The following is a 22,656-nucleotide window of genomic DNA, read 5'->3' as shown; positions in this document are numbered from 1 at the left end:
TGGGAGGTTTACATTCCAATGAACACTGTGATTTTAGTTTAATTTATGACCCACAGTTAACAGGAGCTTTAACCAAGAAAAGCTTTTGTTTAAACAACAATTTACACATCAGTCTCTAAGAGGAATGATTAAATACAAAGCAATATAAGGCCTGATGATTTCTTCAAGGAATGTTTTGAGAAACCCTGTAAATAAAATACAAGAGCCATCTTTTCTAGTAGCTAATTCAGACATTTTGAAAGACATAAGGGAGCCTCTCGTTCTAAGAGAATGTTTATATTCTTTGGCATGTAATCAGTAGAAACTTAACTCCCTTCCTTCTCTTTACATACAAACTAGTAGTATTACTAAAGTTAGGATTACTATTTACATATAAACACCAGGCAGTTGGTAGAAGATTTGTGTGTCACAAACAACAGAAATAAAGGATGACATTGCAACAGATTTATGAGTATATTGGTCAATTATCCTTTTATTTTTGAAAATTGTCAAAAAGTTTTGCGCTCCAAGTTCTTTTTAAATATAGTTCATATTACTGATGATGTTGGGTGACCCTTGGGGACTACTGGGAGGGTGTGGCTGCATATAATCAGTTTTGATAGTTACCCAAGTCTATCAGAGTGCAGCAGCAGAAAAAGAGTCATGCTGGGAAGCTGCATGCCATTAGGCATGCAAGAAAATAGAAGCTGTCTGCCAGGCTTTGGCCATAGGAGAAGCTGTTGCTGTAGGCCAGCTGGCTGTGCAAGGAATTGGACAATAGAGGAAATAAACCATAGAAAGAGCTGGAAAAATTTCTAGGGAGTTTTTATGGAGAATCAATTCTTTCTGTATGCGTTGTTTGAAATGGCAATAACATGTCAATCAGTAACGGAAACCCTTAGATTTGCCTCATTTTAAAGACTGTCAGGGGTGTTTTCGGAGCAGGGACTGAGTCAGGTCGTTGTTTAGACCTTGTGGCCCAACTCCATGGTGAGAAGGACTAGCGTGATTTTTGTTCCTCATCTGGCCCAGATAACTGAGAATGTGCCGGCACTGTAGAAGTGATCCTGTTCCAGAAAGATCAGGCCCTGTATATTTCACATTATTATATCCAATAAAATGGATACAAAATAGTTGTTAAAAGAAGAGGGTCCTTGGAGAATTGTACTGCACATCAAAACATGTGTTTTAGGTGGTGAGGGGCTAAATTAAATGCACATTCTGTTACTTTCCAATCCAGATGTTTGAACAGAGTTTTAAATTTGGAAACATTTAAGGAACCTCCAAGTAATCAGAGGAATTTTTTGCCTTGCATGCAGGAGAGATAGCAATCAGATTCCACATAGTTAAGACTCATTGCCTGCCCTGTTCAGGTTCCAACAAGAATCAATAGCCTGCAAGAAGCATTGGTAACATAGCAACTGAACACACTAACAAAAGCAAACCAAAATATAATCAAAATGCTAATAAATTAAATTCACATATTGAGTGCAAAATATTTAAGATATCTTTATTAGTCACATGTACATCGAAACACAGTGAAATGCATCTTTTGCGTTGAGTGTTCTGGGGGCAGCCAGCAAGTGTTGCCACACTTCCGGCGCCAACATAGCATGCCCACAACTTCCTAACTCATACGTCTTTGGAATGTAGAAGGGACCTAGAACACCTGGAGGAAACCCACGCAGACATGGGGAGAACGTACAAACTCCTTGCAGACAGCATCTGGAATTGAACCTGGGTCTCTGGCACTGTAGTGGCATTACGCTAACCGCTACACTACCGTGCCTGACCCACTACCATGATAAGCAAAAATACACTCATATGAAGCAGAGATACAAAATGCGTGTAAATGATGGATCCTACACATCTAAGGTGTAATTTTGAAGCTTTCTAGCCAGGAAGAGTGTATAATAAAATAGATGGTTAAAAGCAAAGGATGTGCTCTCTTTTATCATATTAAATAGGACCTTATTCCTTAGAGCAGAGGAGACTGAAGTGATCTTATAGAGGTGTATAAAATCATGACAGGCATAGATAGAGTGCCAGGACTGGGGAATCAAGAACTAGAGGCCATAGGTTTAAGGTGAGAGCGGAAAGATTTAATAGGAACTTGAGGGGCAACTTTTTTATACAAAGGGTGGTATCTATATGGAATGAGCTGCCAGAGGAAGTGGTTGAGGCAGGTACAATAACAACTTTTAAAAGACAGTTGGACAGGTACATGGATTGGAAAGGTTTAGAAGGTTAAGGGCCAAATGCTGGCAAGTGGGACTAGTTAGGATGGGACATCTTGGACGGCACAGATTAGTAGGGCCGAAGGGCCTGTTTCCGTGCTGTATAACTCTATGACTCAATGAATGCTACAGGTATTAGCTTATCACTGCTCATAAATCCAACAATTGCCTCTCACTCCAATCTGCATTACACTGGTCGATACCATCAACAACTTTAAATACAAGGAAGTGTTAGGATAGATGAGAGGTAGGTTTTGAGCACATTGAGAAGAAGAGGAAAGAGAGAAATAAAAGTTTAGGAAGAAAATTCCACAATCTTGAGTTTAAATCAATGGTGAAATGATGTAAACGTGGCATTGTGTGGAGCTCAGAAATTTTGGATCATTGTAGAGACAAAGGAGATTACAGAAACACAGAGGTAATGCACCTCAGAGAGAATGGTAGAGCTCATGGATAGGGGCTTTAAAGGAGCCACTTGTCTATGACATCTATTTTTCTGCAGAATAGATTATGTGATTTGTTGCAGCCCTTTCTCCAAGAGTGGCAGTGGCACTATTTAAGCAACATTATTATGTTGCTTTCTCTCAACATAAAAGCTACACTCTCTCTACACTCATGACTGTGTGGCTAAGCACAACTCAAACACCATCTATAAATTTGCAGATGACACCACTGTTGTTGGTAAAATCTCAGATGGCGACAAGGAGGCGTACAGGAGTGAGATAGGTCAGCTGGTTGACCAGTGTCGCAAGAACAATCTCAACATCAGCAAGACTAAGGAATTGACTGTGGACTTCAGGAAGGGGAAGTCGGGAGAACACACACTAGTCCTCATTGAGGGATTAGTGATGGAAAGGGTGAGCAGTCTTAAGTTCACAGGCATCAACATCTCGGGAGATCTATCCTAGGCCCAACACATTGATGCAATCATAAAGAAGGCACGCCAGCAGTTCAATTTTATTAGGAGTTTGAGGAGATTTGGTATGTCACCAAAGATTCTTGCAAATTTCTATAGATGTATGGTGGAGAGCATTCTGACTGGTTATCATCGCTTGGTATGGAGGCTCCAATGCACAGGATTGCAAGAGGCTGCAGAAAGTTGTAGACTCAGCCCGCTCCATCACGGGCACAACTCACCACACCACTGAGAACATCTTCAAGAGGCGGTGCCTCAAGAAGGAGGCATCCATCACTAAGGACCCTCACCATTCGGGACATGCCCAGGTACGGGAGCCTGAAGACCCACACTCAACGATTTAGGAATAGCTTCTTCCCCTCCGCCATCAGATTTATGAATGGTCCATGAACCCATGAACAATACCTCGTTATTCATATTTTATGCACTATTCATTTGTTTAGTAATTTATGGTAATTTTATGTCTTGCACTGTACTGCTGCCACAAAACAACAAATTTCGTGTCATATAAGACAGTGATAATAAACCTGATTCTAATTCTGATTCTTATTCTCCTTCACTATCTGTTCAATTGTATTGCCTGGATATTGGCTGGTCCGGATTTATCTAGATTGGGCATGCATTTAAGGTGAGAGGGGGTAGGTTCAGAACAGACATGAGGGGTAAGTTTTTTACTGAGAGAGTGGTGGATGCCTGGAATGCATTGCCTGACAGGGTGGTGGAGGCAAATTCATTGGGAGCTTTTAAGAGGGGCTTGGATGGGCACATGAATGAGAGGAAAATAGAGGGATATGGGCATTCTGTAGGTAAGAGGGAATACTGTAGCTATGTCAGCACAACATTGTGGTCTGAAGGGCCTGTTCTGCGCTGTACTGTTCTATGTTCTATGACTCACCAGAAACCGAGGTGCAGCAACATGCAGCCAGGCTCTTGCCCCTTTGAGCACCTAAGACTGTTGGCTACAAGATTTTCATGGGTCTGCTTTGAAGAAAATGCTCATGAAATATGAGTGAAAACTGAACCTAAGGCAATTTATTGGATTCAGCATTAGTCACTTATCTGTGATTGTGGTCTGCAGTGTTGTATTATACCAGCTCCTAGTTTACAGGTTTACTGTGGGTGGTTGACACAGTACATTAGCTGGATTGATGTGGCCCATTTTGGCAGGGCAGTAATGAAATCAGCACTACATGAGGAATCCATCATCTTTGAATCTGGTCAACTACTTTGCATGCTTACTGTCCACATACAAGATACCTGCTATTGTACTTTTCCATCTGCTAGTAAGCACAAATCATACTAAAATGTGTACCAGCAAAGTAATTCTAACAAAAAATTAGCAGCCATTGTGCAAAAATAAATGAAGCTATACACACAAATTTCGTGGCCAATGGTTATTGTTCTAATTTCTTTCCTGTCCTAAAGTGTTGACTTGTGCCTGAGCACAGTTCAACTGGAGTTAACCTGCCATCTGGCATCTCTTACAAAAAGCTCATTGTGAATCTTGGCATTCCCTTTCAGCAATTTATGGAACAAATGCATACTACAATTGAATCCAATCCTGCTATCACCTGATATCCACAGTGGTGTCCAATCTTTAAGTACTTCAGGATAACAACCAGTAAAGGAAACCTGTCTTATATTTCTCATCTCTTGATTGGAGCCCAGTCAAATGGGCCTGCCCTGACATCAGTTAATTCATATATACCTACAGTTGTTCTGGGTAGTTGTATTTGACAACTTAGAGTCATAGAGACATACAGCATGGAAACAGGCCCTTTAGCCCAACTCGTCCATGCCGACTGTATTGCCTAGTGAGCTAGTTCCATTTGCTTGTGTTTGGCCCATAGACCCCTAAACCCATCCTGTCCATGTACTTAACTAAATGGCTTTTAAATGCTGGTAATGTGCCCGCCTCAACCACTATTTCTGGTAGCTCATTCCAAATACACATCACCCTTTGTGTGAAGAAGCTGCCCTGGTGTCCCTTTTAAATCTCTCGCCTCTGATCTTAAACCTATGCCCTCTTGTTTTTCGCACCCCCTCCCTGGAAAAAGACTATGTACTTTCACCCAGTCTATATCCCTCTATCAGACCACCCCTGAATCTCCTACGTTCCAGGGAATAAAGTCCTAGTTTACTCAACCTCTCCTTCTAACTCAGGCCCCCCAAGTCCAGGCAATGTCCTGGTAAATCTTTTCTGCACTTTTTCTAGGTTAATAACATCTTTCCTATAATAGGGTGACCAAAACTGTACACAATACTCCAAGTGCGGCCTCACCAACTTCTTATATAACTGCATCATAACTTCTATACTCAGTGCCCTGACTGATGAAGGCCAGCATGCCAAACCCCTTCTTCATCACCCTATCTACCTGTGATGCCGCTTGTTGTAAACTATGCACTTGCAATCCGAGGTCCCTCTGTTCCATAACACTCCCCAGGGCCCTTCCATTTACTGTATAAATCCTATGCTGATTTGATGTCCCAAAATGCAATATCTCACATTTATCTGGATTGAAAGCCATTTGCCAGTCCTCAGTCCACATACCTAGCTGATCAAGATCACCTTGTAATTTTTTATAACCTTCTACACTATCTACAACACCACCTATTTTAGTATCATCTGCAAACTTACTAACCATGCCTTGTACATTCACAACCAAATCGCTAATATAAATTACAAACTAAAAGGTCCCAGCACCGACCCCTGTGGCACACTACTAGACACAGGCCTCCAATCTAAGAAATAATCCTTGACCATCACCCTTTGCTTCCTACCACTGAGCCAATTATGAATCCAATCTGCTATCTCCCCCTGGAGCTCCCATGCAATCTAATCTTCCAGACTAGCCTGCCATGTTAAAGGCCTTATTAAAGTCCTTAATATCCACTGCCCTATCCTCATCTACCCTTTTGGTTATCTCCTCGAAGAACTCTAAAAGATTTGTCAGACACAACTTCCCATGCACAAAGCCGAGCTGACTGTCCTGAATCAGACACTGCCTCTCCAAATGTTGATCCTGTCCCTCCGCATCTCCTCCAGCAATTTACCCACAACCTGTGTCAGGCTCACTGGTCTGTAGTTTCCTAGCTTGTTTCTGCTACCCTTTTAAACAATGGTACAACATTAGCCACTCTCCAGTCCTCCAGAACCTCACCTGTGGCCAGAGATGAAGCAAAAATCTCTGCAAGGGCCTCTGCAATTTCTTCTCCAGCTTCCCACAAGGTCTGAGAATGCACCAGGTCAGGCCCTGGGGTTTTCTCCACCTTAATGTACTTTAAAACCTCCAATACCTCCTCCCTGCTAATTTGTATGTGGTCCAAGACAACACCACTCATTTCACCCACTTCCTTAACCTCTATCATTTTCTCCACAGTAAAAACTGAGGAGAAATATTCATTAAAAATCTCACCATTTCCTTTGGTTCCACACACAGACAGCCATGTTGATCTTTAAGAGGACCCATTCTCTCCCTAGCAGCCTTTTTACTCTTAATATACCTATAGAATCTCTTGGAATTTTGCTTCACCTTGCCTGCCAGATCCTCCTCATATCCTCTTTTTGTCCTCCTTCTTGTACTTGCACTTCTTGTAGTCATCATCAGATTCACTAGTTCCCAATTGTTTATGTGCAGTGTATGCCTCCCTCTTTTTCTTAACCAGAACCTCAATATCTTTCATCAGCCAGGGCCAGCCTTGCCCTTCACCCAAACAGGAACATTGCAGAGTGTTAAGTTAGAATTTTGACTGAATTGCAGCGATTACAAAGGAGATTACAAATATCTTTCAGTCATTTTTGGATATTTCAGTCAAAATCAGAATGAAAGGTTTTTTTAAACACTACAGACATGTTTGAACAAAATACACCCATGTCTATAAGCAGTTTAATCAACATCCATGCATTGTATATTTTCAAACTTTAGGGAGTTACTGTCAAAAATTCAGAAAATTAAAAACAAATCTATACTTAGCAATGAACAGAAATTCTGTGCAAAATTAGTTTATTTTTCTGGTGACATTTGTTTAAGTAGGCATTATGGTTTCCTGTATATGTGCTTGCTTTGGCCCTGTATCTACTAAAGCATGCCAACAATATTTCAATGAGCTCTGCTTCTAGGCTTCAAGGAAATGAAGTCCAAATAGTGAACCGTTCCTACCAATCTTGTAAAATGCTTCTCATTTTCAACTTCCTCTTTCTTACCTCTCCAACTGGCTTATCTTTCAGATTATCTGAGAGATTCAGATAGTCAGGATACTGTATATGATTTTTGTAGAACATAAAACATGGAACAGTACAGTACAGGAACAGGCCCTTCAGCCCATGATGTCTGTGCTGACCATAGCAATCTAACTAATCCCATTTGCCTGCACAAGTTCCGTATCCCTCTATTCCCTACATATTCATGTGCCTCTCCAAGAGCATCTTAAATGTTACCATTGTATCTGCTTCTACCACTTCCCCTGCCCTACCATTCTCTGTGTAAAATCTTGCTTTATAAACTTTCCCCCTCTCACCATAAAGCTATGCTCTCTATTAATTGACACTTCCACCCTGGGAAAAGGACTCTGACTACCTACCCTGTCTATGTCTCTCATAATTTTATATACTTCTATCAAGTCATCCCACAGACTCCAATTCTCCAGAGAAATCAACCTCTCCTTACAGCTAATACTCTTTAATCCAGGCAATATCCTGGTGAACCACTTCAGCACTGTCTCCAAAGCCTCCACATCCTTCCTCTAATGCACCAACCAGAGCTGTGTGCAATATTCCAAATGTGGCCTAACCAAATTTTTATGCAGCTGCAGCATTATCTCCCTACTTTTATACTCGACACCCCAACTGCTGAAGGCAAGTATGCCATTCAGCTTCTTTACCATCTTATCTACTTGTGTTGCCACTTTCAGGGAGCTATGGTCTTGCACCCTGAGATCCCTCTGTACATCAATGTTTTTTAGGGTCCTGCCATTTACTGTGTACTGTTGGATTCGACTGTTTTAAGTAGTTTCTTTTAACATGTATAGTGTCTAATACACCTCAAGTGGCTGTACAAGGAATGCCTGCTTCCTAGCTTATTGATTTTGCCCATCAGGTGAATACATGTTTTCTCATTGGTTGGTTTTGCCACAGGCATCTAATAGGTTTCCTGATTGAACTATTGTTAGCTAAGGAGTACCTCTTATCTCAGGTATAAAGGGTGTAGTTTTTTTGTTAATCACTCTCTTGCTTATCTCTCTCTCTCTTGCCTCTACCTCTCTCTTGCTCTCTTCACCCACTCCCACATCCACCCCCTGCACCACCCCCCCCTCCCCCCCCAGCCCTAGCTCATTTTTAGTTCCCTTTATCTCGGCTCATCTCCTAGTAGTAAAGCTAGTGCCATGTGCTCTGTGACTATTTCTTTGTTTTAAATTTTCCCAATGAAACTTTGTGAAGCACCAAGTTGTTTTCAACTCATTCTTGGACTCCTGAAAGAACCCGCGGATTCAAAAATAACTGGATCCGACAATACTTTCCTCTTACATTTGATTTCCTAAAGTGCAACACCTCACACTTGTCTGTATTAAACTCCATCTGCCATTTCTCTGCCCACATTTCCAATTGGTCTACATCCTGCTGAATCCTTTGACAACCTGTAAGATTTCAAAACCCGTCTAAATTCAATCTGTCTCAGTTATTGGGAGCTCAACAGATCTAAAGACTTACAGATCTCATCAACTTTAAAATCACATTGGTAAGGGAGTTTACAGTATTGCCTCTGCTAATAACAATATTTTCTCACTAAAATATATGGATCAGGGTCAACTGGCAACATCCTTGCCTCCAAGTCAGAAGATTCTGAGTTCAAGTCCCTCTCCAGAGACTTGAGCACAAAAAAACAAGCCTGAGTTTCCAGTGCAGAGTTAAATGAATGCAACACTGATGATGTCTTAAACTGAAGCCTCATGTTTTGTCTCAGATGGGTGTAACAGATCTCTTGGCACTATTTCAAAGAAGACCAGTAAGGTCATCCCCTATTCCCCAATTAACATTAATAAAAAGATTATCTGGTCATGATGTCCTTGTGGGAGCTCACCGTGTGCAACTTAGCTGTTGTGTTTCCAATTTCACCAAAAGGGACTACAAAATACTTCACTGTTGGTAACGTGCTCAGATATTCTGAAAATGCCTCAAATTTGCTTTGTATATACAAGCCTTTTAAAACACATAGGGTAGAAATTTGAACATATGGGCACTGGGGGAGTTTGGGTGCAAGGTACACACAGGTGCACAGAGAGTGTGCATGATGTTTGGCGTTGAGACATGTCAATGAAGCCAATCCATCAAGAACAGGCAACCAGTGAAGAGGAACACAAAATTAGGCCAAAGACAGGTAAATTACGTTCGGAATTAGAGACCAGGATTGGGAGTTAGGACAGGGGGCTGAATTGTTTCAAAGGATGAACAGAGCCATGAGTCAAGCGTTAGATGACTGAGATAGTGAGAGAGAAATTCAGACGCCAGGGAGCATAGCTGGAGACCAGGAGAGGGGAAGTGTGGGACTAATATGGAGAGGATGGAAGCAAAGAGAAGTGCTGAAAACTTGGGCGCGTGATAGGGAGGGGTGAAGAAGTGAAAAACTGGGAAGGGACAATAACAGCAACAATTATTGGGGGCTGGATTGGGGGTTTGTGGCAGACAGCATTTTACAAATGTGGCTTCCAGGTTGAACAAGCAAATATCAAAACTCTTGTTATCAGATAGCCCAGAGGGCTGCATCTTGTTGAGAGTCCGGTTGGTGCTCACGTAACTTGCTGTGGAGCTCCATTGGTTATTTAGGCCCCTTTTTGCTTCTGCTGAGTGCATTATGTATGTTTCTAGTATAGGCTTGAAAACCTATTTTTTTCCTTTGGCCACAAATGATGTTAGCATACCTGAAAAATATGCAGATTATTAACATTTATGAAAATCATCAGGGCTCTAAGAACGCGGACCCCTAATAGGATATGTACGCTCCCATACCTTGGGGGTTTCATGTGCCAAGCGGCATTCAGGTCAGGGAAAAGTTGATGAAAATAAGTGAAATGAATGCTGGAAAGCAAAAATAAAAAACAGAAAACACTGGAAAGACTTAGCAAGAGTTAATATTTTCAGGTTGTAGACACTTTGTCAAGAAGTCAATGTAGATGGGAACGTTACACCATTTCAAGGAGACTTTGAAAACATCCTTGAGCTTTTCCTCCGTCTGCGTGCTAACCTCTTGTCCTGACAAGCGCAGAATAAGGTGTCTATTTCAGGGTCTGGTGTTGGGCATTTGATTGACGTGGCAAACCCAAACTGAACCACTGAGTGTAACAAGTTGCCTCAATGCTGAGGTTGTTATACTTGGGAGAGAACACTGATGCTGGTTCACTTAACCTTTCAGTTGATCTGGAAGATTTTGCGGAGACAGCAATTGGTGGTCTATCTTCAAGTGCTCTGAGGCACCTGCTCTAAGTAGTGCAAGTCTCGAGCAAAGAGCGGTGGAGAGGGGAGGGAGAGAGTTCCCTCCCTAGTGCTCCAAGGCCTTGAGAAACATTTTAGGCATCCCATAAGCATACCTGAACTTATTGCTTGGAAACATTTTTAGAGATTACAAGAATAGCAGTCTAACTGAAGGGTCTTAACCCAAGCATTGACTATCCATTTGCGTTTCACATGATGTTGCCTGACCGGCTGAGTTCCTCCAGCACCTGTTTTTTAGCTACAGATTCCAGCACTTTCAGACTCTCGTGTCTTCCATAAACTTCAATTTATGTTGGTTAGAAGTAAAAAATTTTGTAAATAAATCAAATCTGAGTGTTTTGCAATATAAGTTTGCAAAATGGGGACCTGGACCAAAAATCGATTCCGGAACCCAATTGGTATGCACTGCATCAATGTGATTGCTGAGTGATGGCCACACACAAAAGGAGGGTTGGAATGGAAAAGTTCTACTCATACTACCGTTAAAGGAGTATTCACTCAGAGTGCACAGTACACTCACCTACAGTTTGCTCTGTGTCACACCACCTCCAGTGGTCCATATTCAGTCCTGCACTCTGGTGCTGCCCGTGCAGAGTTTGTATATTCTTGTGGATTTCCACCATGTGCTCCAGTTTCTTTTCCACACCCCCTAAGACATGCTGGTAGGATTATTGGCCCTAGTTTAGGTAGGTGTCAAAAGAATAGAGAAAGTGATGGATATGTGAGAGAGAATAGGCTGCAGGGAAACTAGTAGAGGAGTAAGACTGACGGGAATGCGTGAGAGTTGGCATATACTGGATGGGCTGAATGGCCTCCTTCCCTGTCATGGAAATATAAAAATAAGAGATCATTGGATACAACTGGAAGGATAGGAGACCTTTTCCGAGATTTTTTATTGACTGATATTGTGGTTTTGCATTTGCTTTTCTTTGGTACTTCAGCCACATTCTTCTCAATTTAAGTGGCTTTCTCCTACTGACTTCAGAAGAGCTGAATAGAAGTAGCAGCAGCAACACAAGCCACAGATGTAAGTTTCGGGGAACACCAGAAGGTAGGAAAGGATAAAGGGCTGCCTGAAAGCAATACAATCCTGTCCACAGCATCAATGGATCCTCAACAAGTAACAGCGCAGGAATAAAATGCCAGCCATTAAAGGCCATATCAGGAATCTGGGCAATGCCCACTACTACAGTTTGATAACAGCTTCTGGTAGTTAAAGTGGCCATAACTTCAAATGCAAACCTTAATGAAGAGAATTGCTTTCAAGGTGAAGGGTACCTCCCTTTAGAAGGTGCAAGCTTGCTTTGACCAGGCATTGTACCTGCCTTCCCAGAGTAGTAGGCTGCCAAGCAATGTAGGCAGCTCACTTTGAAACCTAACATGAAGCCTAACCGTCCAAAAGGAACATGTCCTCTTTCTGCTGACACTGCCCCAGTTTCTCAACTGTCCACATGGACATCACCCGTAAAAATCTATGCTTTATTTTGAAAGCAGAGATGTTTATCTGTTTTTCAATCATCAATGGTAATTAGTCTGAAACAACTTATGCAATTTAATCAAATTCGAAGCTGCACTTTTCATAAATATTAAAAGTGTGAATAAAAACACACCTCTCCAATCATTCATGAAACACAGAAAACTGCACAGAACAGCAAACCTTAATGGAGGGAATGTGTACATAATAAAATTGTTAAGCCAAAAAGTTTATTTTAAAGGCATCTGTAAAGATTCATTAGGGACATATGGTCAGGAAATCCAATATGCAGCAAAGTACGCATTCTGCTTAAATTATAGACTGAGCCAGCAGTAGAGCTAGTAAAATCTCAGCCAATACCACATTAACCATATCAGGAAGTTGGCAAGTATTCTGGAAAGAGGTATGGCTAATTTATGATCATTGATTACTGTTCAATTTACCCAGAGTTATGCACAGAAGGTAATGTAACTAGCAATATGATGATAAACTGTAAGAAAGCAATTTTGTTCAGATACAAACGACCTAATGAAGTCGTTTAGTAACAGTTGGCAACTTTTTCTTGAGCTGATTCAGGCAATTTGACAAGGATCACAATTTCATTCACATAGTTTAAGCCTGAATTACTCACAATCAAATAGGGTCCTGGGGAGATCAGTTCAGGTTGTAGAGAATGTGATGAAGTCAATGGGATATCAGGGAATGTATCTGACCTACTGGTTCATTATGATGCAGAGAGACAAAAATGATACCTCATACAAGATAAATATTATGCCTACACTTTTTGAAAACAATCGTAAAATGTTGCTTGGTTATTGGTTGTTTTTCAATATACCTTCAAATAGCTTTGATGAAAAACTATTTAAATTGTTTACTTGTTGAAGGGAAAAGGGTACTTTGAAATCAGTAATTTTAATAGTCAACATTCCATTTAGATTCAATGGATCCAGAGTAGTGCGCAAATAATGCCACAACTTTATAAAAGTTGTATTATACATATTATATTGACAAAGTGAATGCAGTAAGAAATTTCCATGGGCCTAATTAAAGCAATATTTGCAGTTACTATCTGATTCTTAAATACAAAAGCAACTTTTCTTTTCCTTTCTAATACCAGTGGTTGTAAGTGCAGGGCCAGGGAATCAAAGCTAGGCAACAAACTGATGTGGAGGCAGTGATGAGGTCCAGCATTTTACTTAAGAGAGTCAGAACCACAAAGTGAAGGTGTATTTTGCTTCAGATCAAGTTGCTGAGAAATAATTGAGGGCGGGAGTGTGCAGGTTACCAAGGTTTGATGTGCTGCACATCAGATGTAGGTGCAGACAGAACTGCCATACAGAGCACATGGGTTGCTTAGCTTGAATAGAGAAGGAATAAAACTGGATTTAGAAATGAATATGGACCCTGACATAGTTGCTCCCCAACCTGACAAAGTCCTCATGTTTTAAATTGGGAGAGCTGTCACACACGTTAGTCAGACAACAGCCTGACACCAATCACACTCACAGAGTCATATCTTATGGGCAATGTATCAGATTCCTCTCACATTATCCTGGAAAAATCTTGTCCCACTGGCAGGGCAGACCACCAGAGGTGGGTGCACAATGGCACATAAGTCACAGTCAAAGTCAAAAGTTGAGTTTATTGTCATATGCACAAGTACATGTATGCACAGGTGCAATGAAAAACTTACTTGTAGCAGCATCACAGGCACATAGCATCACAAGCAGCATTCACAAGAAAAACATAAATTGAACACAATGTCTACGAGAAAGAACACAATTAGAACAAAAAAAAGAAAGTCCATTTTAGTGCAAAGTCATCAAAGTGGTCATATTGTTGTTAAACTATAGTGATTAAGGTTGTGCCGATTGGTTCAAGAACCGAATGGTTGAAGGGAAGTACCTGTTCTTGAATGTGCTGGTGTGGGATTCCAAGTGTCAGCCAGATGGTAGCTGCGAGAAGATGGCATGGCCCAGTTGGTGGGGATCTTAGATAATGGATGTTGCCTTCTTGAGGCAGTGCCTCCTGTGGATACTACCAATGGTGGGGAAGGACGTGCCAGTGGTGGTATTGGGCAGAGTCCACTACTCTCTGCAGCTTCTTATGTTCCTGCACATTTGAATTGCCATGATGCAACCAGTCAGGACACTTTCAGTAGTACATCTGTAGAAGTTTGTTAGCGTGTTCGGTTACAAGCCAAACCTCCTTAATCTCCAAAGAAAGTAAAGACGCTGAAGTACCCGCAGAGTCCTCAATAATGACTCCAAACTATGAAGTCTCAAGACATCAAGTTAAATATGGGCAAGGAAATCTCCTGTCCTCCCTCAGCTGAGCAATGCTTCTCCATGGTGAACAACACTTGGAAGAGAGCAATGAAAGTAACAAGGGCACAGAATGTACTCTGGCTGGGAAACTTTAATGTGGTAGATCTACCACAGACTAAGCTGGGCAAGCCTTGAAGATTATAGCTGACAAATTGAGTCTGCAGCAGGCCGTGGATGAAGCAACATAAGGGAAAAATCTACTTGATCTTGTCCTCACCAATGTACCCGAGGCAGATACACCTGTCCATGTTAGAATTGGTAGAACTAACCATGACACAGTCCTTGTGGAGACAAAGTCCTGTCCTCACATCAAGGTTATCCACCATCATGCTGTGCTGCATTGCAATTGGGCTAAATGGGATTGTCTTAGAACAGGTCTGGCAGCTCAAAGCTGGGCATCTGTGAGGCACTGTGGACCATCAGCAGCAGCAGAAATGTACACTATTGCAACCTGTAAACCTCATTGCTCAGCATATCTCTATCTCTGCCATTACTATAAAACCAGGGGATCGACCATAATTTAACTAGGAATGCAGAAGGACTTGCCAGGACCAAACATCAGCCATACCTAAAATGGATGCGGTGCCACCCCAGTGAAGCTGCAATACAGGACAATTTGCATACTAAACAACAAAACCAGCATGCAATACACACAACTAAATGACTTCAAAACCAATGGATCAGATCAAAGTTCTGCAGTTCTACCACATCCAGATGTTAATGGTGGTGGACAATAACACGGCTAATGGGAGGAGGACACCCAAGTACAGCACATTCTCAATGATGGCTGTGCAGAGTGTGTGTGTACTGAAGACTGAAGCATTTGCAACCTGTTCAGCTGGAAGTGCCAAGTGGATGTTTCATCTTGTCTACCCCCTTGAGATCCCACCATCACAGAAACTCTTCTCTAGCCAGTTTGATTTGCTCCATGTGATATCAAAAAGGTACTGCATATAGCAAAAAAACTATGGGATCAGACAATATCTATGTGGTAGTACTAAAGATCAGTGCTCCAGAACCAGCTGCACCTTAGCTGAGCTGTTGTAGAAGAGTTACAGCAGCGGCATCTACCCAACAATGTGGAAAATTGGTCAGTTTTATCCCCTTGATAAAAAAGTAGGATAAATACAATCCAGCTAATTACAGCCCAATCAGTTAGCAAAGTGATGGAAGCCATCATCAACAGCGATATCTCATGGCACATGCCACCAGTAACCTGCTCAACAATGTCCAGATTGAGTTTCACCAGGATTACTTGACTCTAGATCTCATCATAGCCTTAGTCCAAACATGAACCAAAGAGCTGAATTCCAGAGGTGAGTGACAGTAACTGCTCTTGACAGCAAGGCAACATTTGACCATGTTTGACATCAAGATGCCCCGGTAAAACTTGAGTTCAATTGGCATCAAAAGAAAACCATTCCAATGGTTTGAGTCACACCTTGCATAAAGGAAGGTGGTTGTGGTTGTTGGAAGTCAATCATGTCAGCCCCAAGGTATCCCTGCAGGAATTCTATATGGTGGTGTCCTTTTCTCAGCAATCCTCAGCTGTTTCATCATTGACCATCCATCCATCATGAGGTCTGAAGTGTGGATGTTCATCAATGATTGCACAATGCTCAATTCCATTTGCAACTCCTCAGCAAATGAACCAGTCCACACCTGCATGCAGCATGACCTGGACAACATTTGGGTATGGGCTGAAAAGTGACAAGTAACATTCACACCACAAAATTGCCAGTCAATGACCATTTCCAACAAGACAGAAAATAATCATCTACCCTTGGCATTCACTAGCATTACTATCACTTGAGTCCCCATGAGTAACAAACTGGGAGTAACTAGTGACAGAAACCGAACTGGGCCATCCTCATGAATACCATACCTACAAGAACACGTCAGAGGCTGGGTATACTAACTCATCTCCTGATACCCCAAGGCCTTTCCAAATTTACAAGGCTCAAATCAGAAGAATGATGGAATACTCTTCAGTTTTTGCCTGGAGCAGTGCATTGTAAACAACTCTCAAGTAGCTTGATATCCAGGACAAAGCAGTTGCTTGATTTGTACCCTATCCACCACCCTAAATGTTTATTCCTTCCTACACCTGTATACATGGCTGCAGTGTGCACCATCTGCAAAATGCACCACAGTTACTCACCCAGGCTAGTTTGATGGCACCTCTCAAACCCACAATCACTACCACCAAGATGGATAAAGTCAGTCGGCGCATGGGAACACCACTACCTGCAGGTTCCCCTCCAAGTTGTATCTCTGGTCCTTCATCATTACTGGGTCTAAATCCTCAAACTCACAACCCAACAGCACTATGGGAGTACCTTCACCAGGATGGATGAAGTGATTGAAGAAGGTGGCTCAGCACCACTTTTTCAAGGGTAGTTAGAGAAGGACAATAAATGCTGGTCTTGCCAGTGATGCCCATATCCTGAAAATAGATATATAAAAACGGGATCTACAACATATGCCCTGTGCTGTCAAACAGGTTGCTCATTTATTGGACAAAGAATATAAATGTTCCCACGGAATGCCTGGCTTCCTCACGTATTTCAAAATGGAAGGATAGCTATGAGAAAAGATGACTTTCTCAAAATGTTCCTTGAAGAAAGCAGCAAACTACAAATTGGTCACATTCATTGCTTCCTTTTGAACTATACAAAAACATATTAAACAGGAATATCCTGTTAGGTGAATTAAATCCAAAATCAGTTCTTTTTTTCACTGTAAGGCAAACCACTATAAATGTGTCAAGTACTCAAAATTAACAGGCTCAGACTTCAGGATACAGAGCCTCTTAATTCTCTACTTACCTGGAATTTAAAAAAAAATCTGAATTAGAGAATAACTGGTGTTGATTGTGCATAAAAATGTATAATTTGAAACAGGAAAGCAAATTTACTATGTGTACAGGTAAAGGCACCTTGCAAGTATATCAGCAGTAAGTAAGTAAAATAGAGAATGCAGGAAATATTCAGTGGGTCAGATAGTGTCTATGAAGACAAACAGAGAGATAGAGAGAGAGAGAGAGAGAGAGAGAGAGAGAGAGAGAGAGAGAGACCGAGGGGGAACCGAGAGAGAGAGAGAGAATTTTTCAAATCAATGCCCTTTCATCCAAGTTGAGAGAAGTTAGAAATAAACGTGTTTTAAGACGCAGAGCAATGAGAAGGGTTGCATGAGAAATTATCTGACACTCAGGATGACAGTGCACGATAATAGAGGGCAAGTAAAGAAACAAAATGTTGGACATTTATTTTAGATTTCTGGCCTTTGCAGTAATTTGCTTTTGTGCTTTGGCAGGAAAGATCTGTTCAGTATGTTATAAACACAAAGGTATCAAAATATAGTCTAGAATCTGCTATTCTTGACTAAGCTTAATGTGATTTTCTTCACAGTCACAAGTTATTATATTGTTATTCTGTGAAACTATCATTATCCACATATTACTCAAAACCTTATAACTGGTTTGAACAAACAAAATATCATAAATTACATTTCTGAGCAAAAGGAATCATTGGAATCAGATTTCATATCGGCAACATTTTATAACAAAGACATAGTAGATTTTTTTGGTCTTATAATAAGCTCATACTGATAACTGAGCCACACATCCCATACTTCGATGACATCCATGAGTTTTGATTTGTAGATCCAGGTAAAAATCTCGGACCAAAACTTAACAGACTAACTATTGTGTTAATTATTTCTTCATTGCCTTGAGATATTAATTAATTATAGTGGGTTCTTTTATGTATACAACATTAATTTTCTTCTCATTACTTTGCAGGAATTACAGGAAGTTTGAAACCAAATTAAACTGTTACAATCTGCATTCAAAAGGTCAGTTAATTTGAAGAAATGTCTCAAGGTATTTCAAAAGAAAGAAAAGTACTTTCAATTTAATGATAACTTTCAAAAATCCAGGACGCACCAAAAACTTTACAGCTAATGACATACTTTAAGGCTTAGTTATTGTTGTAATAGAGGAAATATAACAGCTAATCTGCATTTAGCAAGTTCCAAACACAAAACAGTAATGTGAAATTGATCAGTCTGATTTAGTCATTAATTAAGTGAAAATATCTTTAGGATATCAAAGAGATTTGCACAGATCTTCTTTACAATGGTGTTATAGAATCTTTCATGTTAAATTGAGCAGGTGAAAAAGGCCTTGTTTTAATATCTTATTCAAAAGATAAAGTCCTTAGTTTTCCATCACTTGATAAATATTGCACTGAAGGATTATCCAAGCTTTTTGTGCCAAGTCTCTGGAACCTGAACCCACAATCCTCTAATTCAGAAACAAAAGTGCAACAGGCTGAGGCACAGCTGATGCTGACAAAGGTACATATTAAAATGTATTGTCCCAATGCAAAAGTGGTGGAGGAGTGCTAACAACTTGTTCAAAGAGTCCAGTGTAAAAGGTAAGTATAATAGATGAGGGACAGAAGGCTTCAGGGACTGAGTTCCATGAAGTAGGACTGAGGCAGCTGGTTGCTTAGTCCATAGTAGTCGGGAGGAGGGACTGGAGGATATAGAAACACTCAGCTCAAAGGCACGGAGAGCTCAGTGCAAAATGTAAAACTGATGGAATTTTCACAAATAAGTTAAGAACTAGTTACAGAAGTTTGGATAGCAGTAGTTAATTAAGGTTAAAGGATGGTGGTAGGAAAACTTTGAAATAGTCAAGCTCTAAACACAGGTGTACAGATTTCATTGATGGAAGAAGTGCATTACAAGTGAAGATGGGAAATACTGCTGAGGCGGCAGTTAGCAATCTTGTTGAAGGAAAGCATGTGGGGGGTTAAAGCTCAGATCAATTTCCAAGAGCATGCCCAACATAGTGAATAATGTCACTTATGCTGAGAATGGCACTACAAGAGAAAGGGATGAAGTCAGTGGCAATGAAGCAGCATCTGTAGCTGGTGCAGGTGGTAGTAACTTTGATTTCGCCAACACTAAAAGTATGACACATTCAGAATGTGATATCTGTCAAGCATTCTCGCAGCAGGCACACAGTCAGGGCGCCAGGAAAAATGGTGAATGAATGAAGGTGTACATGTGGAAGTTGATTCCTGTGTTGACGACATTCACCCAGAAAATATCATAATTCTCATCTGTGGATGCTGTTGCTAAGTCACAGTTAATGATAGAACCTATAACATGGTTTCTGTTAGGAGCAATTAAAGATTTGAATGACTACAGTTCCTGTAGTTTTCCCATGGACAATTACCGGGATTTCCTGAATAACTGTGAGTCACATTCAAAAGAAACAGGCGTACAAATTGTATGGTTTGTCCAAAAGTAATTTGGCACCTTCCTCAAGATCTGCAGACAGCTGGTAAATTTATAATATTTATACTGAGTTAAGTCTGGGACATGATTTTGTCTTTCAGTAGTTTATTTTAAAACTACTGAAAGATGTGAGTGATTTAAAAGAATCTCTACAGTTAAGATAGGGTAAAACTAATTAATTTTGAACAGAACATTTAGTGTTAAGTTGTTCTTACAATAACATGTCTCAAAAGAACCAACATTTTCAAATAACATTGAAATAATATGCCCGAACTGATGACATCTTTCTCTTTTCTTCAAGCTCCCAACCATTATTTATCAGTCGTTTGTGAAATGAATGCAGCCAATGGTTCTGATCTTTACCAGGCTTCATTACCAAGCTAGACACGTGCAAGGAGGTGTTCTGGTCAGGAAATGCCATGCTGTATCCGGTTATTTTCCCATGAGGATCCCATTCTGGAAGCCAGCCTCATTATTAGGCTTCATTCTCTGTTGGACGGGCATTCCTCCAGAAGAACCTGTGGGACCCAGCGGGAAGGTTTCCTGTTGCTGCAGTTCACATGCCAGGGTGGGAGGAGGTGAGGGTGGGAGGAAAATGGTGATGGTGTGAGCAACAGTGCAGCTTGGAGACTTAGGGGAGTGACAGTGGGGGAGTGGCCGGGGATAACAGATGTCAGGTAGCATTAATGCCTGAGACACAGACAGAGTCCCACTTAAATATTTCAAATCAGAAGTCCACAACCTACGAATGTGGCCTTCTGATTTAAAGTACTTAAATCAGAAGGTCGGATAGTCCAGCCACATTCCATTTGTTAAAGGCACAAGCGGACTTATGGTGAATTAGGCTTCAGCTTTTTAAATTTTCAATCTCAAACGCATTCATACTGGTGAGTTGAAGTTTCCTCTGGTGTTTCAAATATTTTCTTCAATGTCCAAAGATTGTAAAGTCTTGTATTCCACTTTTATTTTGATTGGTTGTATACATAAAAAAATACACACACTGAAGAAGAACATTTCAATTCTCCAAACTCTTGAAATTACTTTATCCAGATTAGTCTTTTGCAAGAAGAATTTGAGGTTTATTTCATCAATGCACTTGCTTTCATTACATTAAAGGATCTTCATTCAAGGGAGGTAATTTTATAAGCATTCCGTTTCATTCAGCTCACTCTATCCTCCATCCATACATGGGTGATGCATTGATTATTGATTGGCTATTGAAATAAATATGTCACAGTAGTGCTTATACGATTTTTGGTGGTGCTGCTTGGTAAGGTTAATAACAGAGGTAGAAGTATCAATTAAACATCCTTTATTGAAGGTAGTCAACTCTCAACTATCATCACATGGTTTACTCAGTTCTTAAAGGTACACAAACCCTCAAACATACACTGTTTCCCTTTAAAAGGATTAAACCTGTAGAAACTTTTATCTATTCAGTTAACTATTTACAGATATGAAAATTTGCAATAAACTAATTAGTTACAGAGACATTCATACACAGTTATATGCACAACAAAAGCCTTGTAGACACTGAGCTCTTCCAAAACTTGCACAGCCTTATCTTCTGCAGCAATATTGTCCATGCTGGACCCAATAGAAATTATTTTGTTGGCAGCACCCACTGCTGAGCCTTTTGCCTTCATCCTTGTGTAATGACACAGTCATTGTCTTTAAATTCTGGTCAATTGCCTCTCACCAAATTGATTCTATTCTCTTCCTCTGAACCACTTGTTATGGAGAAATGTGAATATTCCTTTTGCTTCAAAAATACTAAATCACTGTAATATAATATTCCAAACTCAGACTGCTCATAATGGACTGTCTTTCACTCTAAGACATCTCACCCTTGTCTAATTATCTGGCCTGCTTGTTATCTTTCTTTGCAGGCTTGTTTTGCCATCACATCATGTCCTCCATTGATACTTAAGTCATGAACCCTCTCTGCCCTGTGATCATGCAACCATAATAACATAATATTTGTTTTATTTACTGACAAACAGTGAAATAGACTTGTGCCCAACTCTTGCTGGCAGGCACCCAAACTATCAGCATTGAAAATTTCTTGCTTTCAAAGAAGGCTCTCAATTTCTCTTTATGTCAACAGTTCTTTGTCAATATTGCCAACTCACATTACGAATCCATTTCTGCGTATATCATATTCCCATTCTCCATCATGTGGTCTGACCACAGCCCTTGGCTCTATAATCACTTGATCTTTTGTTGGATCTCTTTAGCACATAACGTTTGCGTGCATGGACCCATCTTCTGGCTTACTTCCTTCTAGGAAGGTCCTGTGGTTAGATGCTCAGTTCACCTTTTTGCTCAGGTTTCACTTTCCTCTTTGGATAGCCTATCATAACATTTTATCTGCATACTCCTTCGAAGTGTATCAAATAATCTCACCCAAATTATTTCATCTGTCAGTCTGTGCACTGAACAATCCCATGTTCAGCTTGTACCTCATTGCCAGTGTCTTTAGGCTGACTGTCATAGTCATAGAGTGAGAGAGTCATACAGTACAGAAACAGGCTCCATGACATTCTCATCTGAGTCATTAATATATACAACAAACAACAAAGGTCCCGGCACCGAACCCTACTGATTATAGACTTCCAGTCAGAGAAACAACCTTCTGCCACTACTCTCTGCTTCCTATCACTAAGACAATTTTGGATCCAGTTTGCCAATACACCTTGGATCACACGTATCCTAACTTTCTGGATCAGCCTAATGTGTGGGACCTTGTCCAAACCCTTGCTAAAGTCCACAAATACCACATTCACTGCCTTGCCTTCATCAATTTTCTTAGTAACCTCCTCAAAAAACTCAATCAGATTTGTAGGGCAGGATTTCCCATGTGCAAAACCATGCTCACCACCCCCACCTCCCCTCATCCGTCCCTGCCTTTCCAAGTGATCATAAAT

At 40.7% G+C, this 22,656-nt stretch overlaps 1 long non-coding RNA gene across 1 annotated transcript in view; it reads left to right on the top strand.

Moving 5' to 3' along the window:
* The window catches only part of LOC127569761 (uncharacterized), a 135,636-nt gene that overhangs the window by 16,684 nt on the left and 96,296 nt on the right, over positions 1–22,656 (top strand). Inside the window, exon 2 of the long non-coding RNA XR_007956240.1 lies at positions 18,222–18,274. This is a non-coding gene — a long non-coding RNA (uncharacterized LOC127569761). The remainder of the gene's footprint in view (positions 1–18,221; positions 18,275–22,656) is intronic.

The sequence above is a fragment of the Pristis pectinata genome, chromosome 4, assembly GCF_009764475.1.
Source record: "Pristis pectinata isolate sPriPec2 chromosome 4, sPriPec2.1.pri, whole genome shotgun sequence".
In the NCBI taxonomy this organism is placed as follows: domain Eukaryota; kingdom Metazoa; phylum Chordata; class Chondrichthyes; order Rhinopristiformes; family Pristidae; genus Pristis; species Pristis pectinata.
The sequence above is the reverse complement of the archived record's forward strand: the minus strand, read 5'-3'. Positions and strand labels throughout refer to the sequence as shown.